Here is a 12,951-nt window from a genome sequence, read left to right on the forward strand (position 1 = left end):
TGCAGTCATAATTAATAGTATTGGTAAATGCCTGTAGGTATTGAACAACAAACAAAATCTTCATAGATATCTTAAAGTGATGTGTTTATAATAAAATATTAGAGCATAAATTTATTATTTATTAATATTTGAAAATAATTATATTGACTTATTGATTTAATAACTTTTTTAAAGTAAGATACTAGTGGTCAAAAGAAATCTTAAAACTTTTTAACTTATTTTTTATTTTTGTTCAGAAGATATGTCAAGATGATCAATACAAATCTTATGAATGTAAATGTATTACAGATAATACTCTAACACATAAATAGAATGAAAATAGATTTAAAGATAAAATGCAATGATTAAAATGTGCAATTGAATAGAAGAGTTTATTGAAAGCATCTTAAAGGATTATAATAAAGTATAAAAGATCAGTGTAAAATTATATTTTAAATATTCATTTATATAATGCACTGGAAATTGTGTTCTTTGCAACCATTTAAAAATATATGAAAATAAAATGTCAATGAAATTATTAAAATGTACAAGAGGATAAATAGTTTTACACATTTATTTTGGGAATCATAAATTTTTGAGACAACTGATATACTGTATCTATTAAATTCAGAATCCCAAATCAGATATTTTCAATAATTTCTGAATAATACCTAGTAATGCTTACAGACATTCATAGATTCAATATATTTTATGGAGTATTTTTTCCATACTATTTAGGATCTAAAACAAGTTCCTACTGTGCCTTTATATCTGCCCTTCAATTCTAGTAAAGAAAACAATATGGGTTGCTGAAATGTGTCAGAAACATTTAAAAAGTAACCATTGCTTTCATCAGGGTGTTCCTTCTTGGTCACAGACTACACCTGTTATTAGAATGGCTTGTGGCATAGGTGGTCCCATAGAGTCTTAATTTGTTGTCAGAACTCTAGGGCTCCTTCGCTCAATGGGTTCCCCAAACTCATGAGTACCATGACAATCAGGAGCTTGAGAGGACAAACTCAGGCCACCAGGTTAGAGTTTCCTAGTTGGATCCTGGTTTTCTACTTACAGGTTTTATAACCATGGCATAGTACCATCACATTTTCAAGACTGTTGTCTCATTTGCAAAATAGGGAGATTAATTCTTACCTTCTAGCTGTCTGTGAGAAGTCAATGAATTAGGAAAAAGTAGTTCCAAATTGTTTGACATTTAGTAGCCAAACTCAATTAGACCCAATTAATAGTAGACATTACAAATTTTTAATATGGTAAAAGTTGAATCTTAATGTCAAAATTAATAAAAGTTGGGTAAAACCCTGCTAAGCATACAATCACTTCTATAGGATCATTTTCAATCTATCTCTTGGCATACTAGCTGCTCAATACATATCCATTGAATGAAAAAAAATGAGTGAATTTTTCATTTTCAATTAATTCTTTTTTCCTGACTACAGACTTTCCATGACCACATTTTAAAACTACAGCCTCTTTTTCTTTTCCTTTGTTTTTTGTCATTATTGTTGTTGTTGTTGTTGTTCTAGCTGATCTCCTCCCTGCCTATTTCTGCCATTACATTTTCTGCCATCTATCATACCCTGTATCTTATTATGTTTTTAAGTTATCTATTCCTATACTAGAAAGTTGGCCCATGAAAACAGACATTTTTGTTTGCATTTTTCTTTGCTTTATACAGAGAGCTAGGCTAAGATCAGGCACATAGTAATGCTCACTAAATATATAAATTCATGAATAAGTGAGTGAATTATGTATAAGTAAATAAATACATTTAACAATAGTAATAGCAAAAATGAGTGAATATACTATATTTAAAACATCTGTAAGCTTACTTTTTTATTCTATCTGGAATATTCTTCCTATTTTTGGCTCATTCAAATCTGAAATCTGATTCTTTTTCACTTAAAAAGATTCTTTCGATTGTATTTATGTGAGTGTATATGTGTTTGTGGTACTGGGAATTGAACCTAGGGTCTTAAACATGACAGGCTGGTGCTCTGACATTGAGATACAGTGATCATATTTGAATGTATATGTAGATCTTTGAGCCATTTCTTTTACATTAGGGATGAGAGTTTGTTCACAAAAGAGTTACGAGGGATATGTTTATCTCCGTTCATGTGAGAATGTAGAGGACATGAACACAATTGTCGATAAAGAGCTAGATGTGGATCAGGAGAATCTTTTCTTTTGATTGCTTCCCTTTTCATGATGAAGTAGACAGCAAAATTATCAACCAAGATCGATAGGAATGTAGGTGCTGGATGTTAAAATAAAGAAGAGAGACTAGGTTAGCTTGGCAACTTCAAGCATCCACTCATATTTAATAATTATTAATTTACAATAAATCAAGGTACTCAGCATACCTGTGTTATTATCCAGCTATACTAATGTGCATGAGCGTAGATAGATGGTAAATGGAGTTTGGGGTTTAACCATGGTTGTGTTCAAACCAAGGGCTTATGATGGACTGGGACAAGAGCTAGCAAGTTGAGAATATCTGCACAGAGTTAGAATGATGATTGACAGTCTACATAAAGAAAAAAGTGAGGGCAAGAGGAAGGACAGTGAGCTTATGACTGGATCGATGGATTTAAAATGTGAATTGAGAGATTGTTGGAATTGGGATTTATAGGAAGTGAACTAGAAAGATTGAGATGATAAGTAAAATTTATGGAGAACTTTCTATCCTTCATATAAGTCTGCTGGGGGAGTACATGAGTGGAGTAAAGTATGAAATCAACTTTGAAGATAGAGATCAAAGAACTGAGAATCCAGGATACTGGAAACATTATCTCTGTATATTATAATTTTGTAAGAACTATTTTGGGTGACAAGTTGATAAGAGTTATAATAAGACAAGAGTTGGAAAATATTCAGAGAGCTGAGTGAGTTCCTCAGGGAGTAGGAGGGCTGCCATAAGGAGAGGTAGTAGGAAGTATGAATCAATAATGCAAGATTCCAATCTGTGCATCTCTGAAGAAGGAGATAAGTGGTCTTAAAGCAGAGAGGAGAACAAATTCACCTCCTCATCTTCAGTACCTATTGTCTTGGGTAACAAATAGCCATTCCTTGAGGGTATTGAATGGAAAGTAGGATTTCAGGTTAGTCCCAGATTTCAATTAGAGCAAGATGGTAAGGGGAAGTGAACGACTTGGCTGTTGACCAAGTAAAATGGCATAGTGAGAGTGTCTTAAGAGTTGAGGAGGAGTAGGTGATCATCACAAAAGCAATCCCCATTCTTCTAAGGGTATGAGGATCTAATCACATGGGTAGAGGGATAATCTGGAAACTGTGGGCTACTTGAGGTAACTGTGAACAGGGATAAAAGGCACCATGATATTGTCCTGATGGGGCCATTTGTGGCAGGTGAGAAAACTGTATGTGTTGAATATGGGGATGGGGGGTCTTGCTAATGTGGAAAATTCTGGGCTGTCTCTAGCTACCTGCTGAGAAAATAGTTTTAAGGTAGAGACTTCTATTCCTAGCACTCAAACACCTCTTCAATCTGCAAGTACAGCCTGTTGGGAAGTGATATTGCTCTCCTTAACAAAAATGTGACATTCTCTTGTGTACAGGTACCACAGTTGATGCATTTCTCTGTAATGAAATATACTATTATACAAAATGTCTTCCTTTAAACCCCTAATTTCATTATAGAGTCCAATCTTCTTGGGTAACTTTTGCCTAATTTATCAATTTAACTATTTTTATACGAACTTAATTGATTAAGTGAAGTTCCAACCAGGCATACATTTAAAAATGGAGCAAAACTAGAAGATTTGATAACATTATAACTTACTTTGCCACCTTTAGGGCCAGATTCAAGTGATTTATTAATTTTTTCTTGAACAAAAATCAAGGCAGATAATTAGAAAATCCTGGCGTATCGTGTGCATTTCATTTATAAAAGTTGTAATCATTTATTAACATTCCCAGTAACAGCAGCTCACAGAGTTTACTGGACAAGTGTTCTCACCACTGAGCCATGATCAGAGCGACATAGAGAGGACTGAGACGAGAGAATAAGCTGCCTGGAAGAGAGGTATACACTCTGAAGAAGAATCTTGATTTGTTTCATGGCCCAAAAGGAGAAGGAAAAGGAAACTTATTCATGACCTGAAGGATTTTGAAATCAAGTTCACTGGCAGCAACTAACAATGCCTATGCCTTTCACCTCCATTGAAAGGAAAGTAAGAACCTTTAACACTTTGTAGAGAGCAGTGAAAACCCATTTGTTGAAGGAAGCTGAGCGTTCTAGAAATTCTGAGCCACACAAAAAAAAAGACATATATTCATGTGCTAATTCAGAACAGAATTCTTAAAGAATGACACCAGGGTTATTGTGAATCTCTCCCCTTGAATAGCACTTTCACCTACTAATGCAGTCATGTGAATCCCAGTGACCTGGGGTACAGAGTTGAGCTCATCCTTGAGGAAGGTCCATTATGCTTTTTTGAGCTTTGTTATCATTACCAGTAAAATAGCAATAACAGTTCTTGTATATGGAAGTGTTGCAAAGATTTAATGAGTTAACATGTAGAATATGTAGCAGGGTGGCAGGCCCCTATGTTTTTAAAGCATTATAGCTATTTTTGAAAAGAGGATATGCATCTTTGGAGGTCTTTCATAAGAAAAAGAATGCAAAAATACAAATACTAAATTAGGCACAAAAGTAAAAAAATGAAAGTGAGGTACAAGGGCAAGTATCTCAGTCACAGATCTCTGGAGAATGAGATGAAAAGATCCCTTGAGCCCAAGAGTTTAAGATTAGTGTGGGAGATAAGGAGACCCATTTCAAAACCAGAAAAGGAACAGAAAAAGGGGTCACCACCAATGCTCCAAAATCACATACACAAAAATGCAAAATATTGAAAAGTAACAGTATTTTAATCAACTAACTGCTTGATAAATTTCTGCAGTGCTTTTGACCTGTGTTTCCTGCTTCTTAAAAGTACCTCTTCATAATGATGTTTTGAAAAATGCATTAAAGAGAAATTATAAAAGCAATTCAGTATTTCTTTCTAGCTTGTTTAATTCAAAGTTAATTTTTGTTATTGATAGTTTATGAAAAGTTTATTTCAACTTCATAATGTATTATTGTTAATATAGTGCATTTTTAAGATTATTGTGATTTGGGAAAATCTCTAGGGTCTTTCATAGATGAGTTAAAATTTTTGAAATTTCCCATAGATTAAAGATCTGTATATTTCAAATCTTATTTATCTGCCATTATCAGTCTTAGGCACCATAGAGTATGAGCAAATCTTCTGAGATTATCAGTGTATGAACTGGAAGGAGTTTCCTCAGAACCTGTTTTTAGTTTAGATGGTAAACAAGAATTGAACAAGTTCTGAAAGTGCCTGTGAATCATCTAAATATGCTTTACTAAACTCAGACCAAATGTATCCCTGATGCAATATTCCATCAGTCAGTTGTCAAAAAGTGTCAGGCCCACTTTACCTCCCAATGTTGGAGAAAGCCAAAGGTTCTGTCTATGTTCTACATGGAGCTTCTAGACTCATTAACATTGTAAATATGAACAAAGCTATATTATTTGAAAAAAAATGGCATTTGCTTGAATTTTGGACCAAGACACCCAAAGATGTACAGTATTCATATGCTGTGGAAATGAAGAGTTTTTCTACAAAGTTTTCTATGTATAACAACTAGCAGCATTTAAAAAAATTGGTTATTAAAATGTACTATACCCTTTGAGTAGACTGAGCATGATCAGAGCACTTAGAATTTGTCCCTCACGTCATTTTTCCAGTACCCCTCAGAGGATAAATTATTATTCTCATTTTAAATTACAGAAAACAGAAATTTATCATTGTTTATTTATCCAAATCAAAAAACATAATAAAAAATACATACCCCCACACACACATATACATATACACATGCACCTTTATAACCTGGAACATTTCTAATGAAATCCATGTTTTTTATTCATTACCATACTATGATTGTTTCTCAGTGTATAGTGCTTTGAGGTTCATCTATTATTTTATTAAGAAGGTAAATTTTATGGTTTATTATAAAAGTGAAGTTATAACATTTTTATAGTGATTGGCTTTCATCTATGTTGTCAAGTATGATCTCATAGAGATTAGACCAGTTTCAGAGTGATGTTCATAGATTGAAAGGCACATAATTAACAAAGTTTAAGACCCTGCCGTCTGCAATCAGAATAGACCTCAATACTGGAGCCATGTTCTGGAGGCCATAAACTATTCTGTAAAGGTAATTATTCCTGGTGAAGTTTCCTGTGGATGATAGCCAGCCAATAAGAAGGATAAGATTTGAAAGACCTCAGTTACAGCCTCATTTTTCCCTCTATTTTCCCTTATACCTGACCATACCTCTGAATAACAGTAATGTATAAAGTCCTAAATATTCTGTTCAAGAAAAATACCTTGATGGAAACACTAAAAATTTTAACAGTAGCTGTTGTTATTGGTGGGACATTTTTTAAAGGTATTTTACTCATCTTTACATGTTTAATTAGCTTAGCATCTATTAATTGAAACCCCAGTATATTTCAAGCACTGGAATTCAGAAGTGGAAAAGGCAAAGTTCCTGGATTTCAGAAGTGGAAAAGGCAGTGCTTGGTCTAGTGATTTTTGCTGGTGTTACATTTATAAGAAAAAGTTCAATAGAATATTTAAAAGTTTGTCAAGTAGAAAAATGGCAAAATGAAGAAAAGGCCTGAAAAAAAATCAACCTTGCAATTGAAAATATTAATTTTGAAAAAAGGCTTAGAAGTTTTTATTTGTGTAGATACCTCTAATATTTTAACAACTAAATCAAAATAGCAACTAAATAGAAATCCCTATTTCTATTTGAACAAATGCTCCTGGAATGTCTACTTAATATACAATATACAAGTGGCAATCTATATTGAATGACATGAAGAGTTAGCTTTAGAGGACCTCTGCATCAAACTTAAGGGTCTAATGTGGTCAAGATTGTGTTGAGAGTTCTCTCTCTCTCTCTCTCTCTCTCTCTCTCTCTCTCTCTCTCTCTCTCTCTCTTTCTCTCTCTCTCTCTCTCTCTCTCTCTGACATGGGATCTTATGTTGCCCAGGCTGGTTTCTCTAATTCATGAGCTCAAGTGCTCAAGCAATTCTCCTATCTCAGCCTCTCTGGTGCTGAGCAGGTACCTGCCATTGCACCCTGCTAGAGTTCTTCTGTTTTAACATAATGAAATGTTGTTTATATGTACCTTCTTATTTTTACATAAGTTTTCTATGATGAAAAGCTGCTGCCATTTGATTTCAGGAAATTGGTGAACATTTCTAGTATTCAGGGTTCAAATGCTGACTTCACTATGTTCTTTTTTATTTAATGTTAGAGAAGGAGAAAGAGGGAAGGAAAATTGAAAGTAAAGTTAGAGAGAGATTTTGTATCGTTAGACCAAGACGAAATTCAATAAGACCAGCAGGTCTAGACTAACCAGTTCCTGATCTGACTCTGTGACAAGTAGAGTTGAGAACAATTCTTCAAAGTCTGCCCCTTCACACATATTTATATGCTTCTTATATCTGTACTCATGCACAGAACTCCATTAATTGTACTTCCATAAGATGTTAACAACAACAACAACAAAAAATAGTAGTGTTCCCCCAACATGGAAATTTAAAATGTTCCATATTCTTACTTTTCTGCTAAATGTAGAACTTGTTTATCAAGGTTTCTATTTCTACCTCATGCAATAGTACATTATGCTTGAGGATGTTACTGAAAATAAATCTGAGGAATGAAGGAGAGTCTTTAGTAGCACTTGGGAGTAATCCAAGTTGGCAAGCACAGAGCTGTTCTCTGAGTCACTGTTGTTTCAGCTGAGCCTTCTTTTGAGAAGACTGAAGGGCTCTATCTATTCTGATGAAAACAATACTTGGAAGTTATTTTTGTCCTCCATATTCAGATATATTTAACTTCATTTGTATTTGAAATTGACCCTTTTTCTCTCCCTTTTCTCAATACATCCACCTAAAAGTGTAGCAAAGTTGTTTTAAAACACAATAAATATTTTCCCAAATAAAATTGAACTTGATTACTCAATACATTAAACAAATAAGAAAGGGACTTTTTAGGTGAGAGACTCCTTTTCTCACCTTATCTCCAGTGAACTTCCAGGGAGCATAATTTGAAAACCTGGAATAATGGAAAGAGTATGAGAGTTTAAGACCACAGTTGATGGACTCTCTCCAATTATTAAATTCAGCTTAATAAAAAATTTCTTGAACATTTATTTGTGCCAAACAGTAAAAATCCTAAATTTTTTTTTAAAAAAAAGTGCTTAAAGAACTTACCTTCAAGTGTAGGAAAAAATCAGGTATTAGAATAAGTATAACCAACAGTGCAACTGTAAGAAAGTGTTGTGGACATGTTGACAGTTTCCAAACAAGGTCAATGGTAAGTTTCAACTACTGGGCCTTGGTTTCAATTTAAGATCCTTTGCAAATATGACCCTGTATGTCTGTTCCTTTGGCTATTAACTTTAACAAGGAAATAAAAGTACAAGGACTAGACATAGCATATGCATCTTTGAAATTACTTTTAACATTGAAGAGTGCCACTGTAGTCAGAGAGTCAGGTATAAAAATAATTATAGTGTGTAGTTGCTAAGGAACAGAGTTATGCAGTCTTATATTCAGCTTTTTCTGGAACATTCCTTTAACCTCTGTGTCTTATATGAAAACTGACTTTCCTGGATAACATGACATGATGAAGTTTATGGTACCTTCTTATTTTGACATGAATCTTCATAGAATAAAAATTGGTCAAGTTCAGTTTCAGAAATGGGTGAAGATTACTAGCACTGTCAATTAACCATGTTCTTTCTTATTTACTATTAGTGAAGGAGAGGAAGGGGAGGAAAATTCCCATCTCTGGTGGAGGCTTCTTGTCCTCCTCAACTCCATAGTCAACCCAGTTTTACAGGAACAAGGGAAATGGTTGAAAAACATTCCACATGGAATGGTAAAAAACACATAATTGCCCATGCTGTCTTGTGCACTGGGTATGGTATAGAAAGTGAAAGTTCTCCATAATCCACTCACATTTGGTATACATTCTTTGGAGCATGATATATGTATAATATATCTAATTTTTCTATACCTATTTCTGTATCTATAGTGACAATTCATTCTTTAAGAAAGCAGTGACTTTTGATTTATTTCCTTTCAATTTTAAAGTATTTATATTTTAACATTGAGTAAGTTTTAATACACCTCCTTCCCCTCTTCACCATGCACCACCTGTCTTGTGTGCTCCTCCCAGAAAATCCTTTCTGTGACCTTGTACACCAGGGTTCCCTCCTGTGAACTCCATGCTGTTTGACTTCTACTCTCCTTTCTACTTCTATATCTACATATCTCCAGGATACTTCTTTATTCATGGCTTTCACAACTTGCTCTCAGATTTCCACTCTCACCTTACACTATCTTTATTTTCAAGTCTACCCATTAACATCTGGGGAAACATTGGATGGTAGAAAGATTGTGAATTTTGGAATTAGGATGACTTAAATTCAGACCATCTATTTGATTTTGGAAAGTCACCTCACCTTTCAGAATTCTGAATTTGTAATCTATGAAACTGTGGACAATAAAAATTTTGAGGCACATTTTGTATATATATTCAATAAAGTAGCTGGCACTCAGATTTTTGTGAACTATTGAGAGAGCGAATGATAAAGACATTATAAGCAATGTATCTAAAGGGGTTATTAAAATACTTTATAAATAATTGGAAGTAAACAATTAAATCCTAGTCTTCATTTCTGACTACAGCTTGACTACGCTTCTGGCACTGAGGTTCTACACAGTTAATTGCCATGACTTTGATTTCCATTCTGCCTTTTATCAGCACAGCCGCTTCTTCTCAAGGGGATAGTGCTCAATGTTGGCTGCAACACTGGAAGTCCTTGGAAGCTTCAAAAAATTCTGTTGCTAGGGGATCATCTCCAGAGATAGTGATTTAATTGATCTAAGGTAGAACCTGGGCACAGGGATATTTTAAAACTCTAAGATTTAACATAAATGTAAGATTTAACTATAAATCTCCCTGATTCAAATATCTAGTTCTTAAACCCTTCCTATATTTGCCCCTTCTAAAACCTGGCAGGGCTGCTATTATTAATGCTTCTCATTAATTCTCTCATTGTGTTTGCTTCGGAAACTAACTGATCCAGATAGGATCCCAAAATTAAGTATACATGCAAAATTTTTTATCACCCATTATAATAAAATGACTGTTGTTTGCTTGCCATTTTGAAGATTTATCAGGTGCATTATTGGAAGTCCTTGATTCATGGACTCCTTCACAGGGTTTCTGTTTCCTCTTGAAAGGTCCTTGCACATCTCTCAATTCTGAACTACATGATAGTTCAACCTCCTTTTTTTTATTCTCTATCTTTCTAATATCAAGGATGATATTAATTTCATATAGCTTCTCTGAGACAAAACAATCAGGGTAATTAAGATCTCAGTATTCTCAGCCATCCATCCCCCATTTCCATCATTTGAATAAGACGTTTTACTCTAGTGGACAGGCAATAATATGTTCACCAGTGGGTCACATCTTGATGAGGACCTCGGGTAACATAGGACTGTATTTCATTATGTATTTTTGGAATTAGAATGTGTTTAGATGGACTTGGTCATATTCTACTTCAGGGTGAGCTTCAGCCTTTCCTTCTCTGTTTAAACCTTGCCTCCACATTTACCTCTCTGAGAGGACCTTGATGTCATTGAAATTGGGTGCTGCCTCATCCTTTTGCTGAGGTCTTGGCATAAGTAAATGCCTCTTCTCTAATTCAAGGCTCCTTAAAACAGCAGTGTCAGAGAACCATGCAGACCTTTAATTGTTCAGCCTACCCTTCAGCTGCAATCTAGTTGCCTTGCTTATAATTTGGGTTTGCAGTTCCTGCTTCCAGCTATTCACAGAAGGATTAGAACTCCTCACTGCTAAAAACTGGGGAAAACCACTGTATTGCTAAGGATCAAGTAAAATAATACAATTAACCACTTGGTATTTAAAAAATTACTTTCAGGTTGGGACAGTAACTCAGTGGTAGAGCACTTGCCTAGCATGCATGAGGCCCTGAGTTCAATCCCCAGCACCACACACACACACACACACACACACACACACACACACAGAGAGAGAGAGAGAGAGAGAGAGAGAGAGAGAGACTTTCTAAAAACTAGTTATTGAGGTATTCTTTATATTCAATGAAATCTATAGATCTTAAGTACAGTTTGATCACTTTTGAAAAATACATGAACTTGTATAATCATCACTTCAATTAAAACATATTTTAATCACCTCAGATGGTTTCTGTGTAACTCATCAATCATGCTATAGCCTTAGCAGCAACTGCTGTTTTAAATTTCAACATTGACTGTTTTATTATAATTATATTTTTATTGATATGCTTAGTGTAGGGATCATTAAAGGATAATTTGCTTCCTTCCTCTGTGCTTGGCATGCTGGTAAATTATTCTGTATGCCCTCTTTCTAATTAATTATTTTTTGAGAGAGAGAGAGAGAATTTTAATATTTACTTTTTAGTTTTCAGCGGACACAACATCTTAGTTTGTATGTGGTGCTGAGGATAGAACCCAGGCAGCACGCATGCCAGGGGAGCGTGCTACCGCTTTAGCCACATCCCCAGCCCTCTAATTAATTTCTAAGAGTGAAAATATTCATTCACTTCAGATTTTAACTAAGTAAGCCATGAATGAAATGAATATATCTCAAACTGAGATAAACTATTTCAATATAACGTTCAAAGACAACGCTCTTCAGTCTGAGAAAGATCCCATGTATCTTCCACAATGTTCTTACCTTCATTTATAATCATGCCAAACACAAGATAACATTTGTCTTCCCTAGTTTTTGTGTCAGATGCCTCTAGTTCAAGTATATGCTGGAAAGATACATTAAGAAGACAATAGGCAACACACTGAAACCTTAAGACTTGATTTGGATTAGTGATCCATGTTCTCCCTATATTAAAATTTATATGTCCTGTGTTTGTAATCATTGTATTTTCTTATTTATTTAAAACTGTGGAGTTTTTCTCCCTTTGATTATCCTCTATGGCTTTTCCTCTGCTTACTTCCTCTATATCCCACTTCCCTCTTGATTCCTAGATCCTCTCATTGGTAACAGTACTGCAGACTACCATTTTAAAATGGTCTTGCTGTCAATGGAATTTGCCGGGTTTTTGTTGTTATTGTTGTTGTTGTTTTGGTTTGTTTTTTTTTCCATATGTACTCTTCTACAACTTTACAGAAAATTAGTAGATGGCAGAGTATAAGAGTAATCTTTGTTAAGTTAGCTTACATTGTAAGAGTTATGATGAAGGAAGGACCACAGTGCAAACAGGAACATAACCTCAAGAGGTTGACAAAGATCTTTATGGTAGGTATGAAAAAGAGGGAGGGAAAGGAGGAGGGAGAGAAAGACTGAGATTAAAGACTGCATCAACCAGGCATTGTGTGTGCAGAATAACTAGCAAGTTTCACCCCTAGGTCTGCCATTTATTGATCGTATTATCTTGGGCACAAATGATTAAGCACCTTTGTTTCCAAAATCCAAGTAATAACACTATGTGACATATTTCCTTGGAACTGTTTTGAGAGTGACAATTAAAATTGTGAGAAAGGGTTTTGTAAATCTTAAAGTGAGATAAAATGTAAGGTAAGGCAACTATGAACATTGTATTTTTTCTAATCAATATTGGTATTGATTTTCAATTATAAAGAAAAAAAGAAAGAGAACCTCACAATAATCTCTCCATGGCCTTCCTTTCTGTTGAATTCAAGAGGAGAATGAAAGTAAACAGAGAGGAAGACCTTGCTTTGGTCTATTAACTTCCTGAAATCTTTTCCCCCAAACACATTTGTTTCTCTTTGCACTGTAATTCTTCCTTAATTTAACT

The 12,951-nt window shown here is 34.5% G+C and overlaps 1 protein-coding gene across 1 annotated transcript in view; it reads left to right on the forward strand.

The window, feature by feature from the left end:
• ANO3 (anoctamin 3) overlaps positions 1-12,951 on the forward strand; it is a 197,734-nt gene that overhangs the window by 137,408 nt on the left and 47,375 nt on the right. The gene's annotated exons all lie outside the window — the stretch shown is intronic.

The sequence above is a fragment of the Spermophilus citellus genome (assembly GCF_964194105.1).
Source record: "Spermophilus citellus genome assembly, chromosome: 2".
NCBI lineage: Eukaryota > Metazoa > Chordata > Mammalia > Rodentia > Sciuridae > Spermophilus > Spermophilus citellus.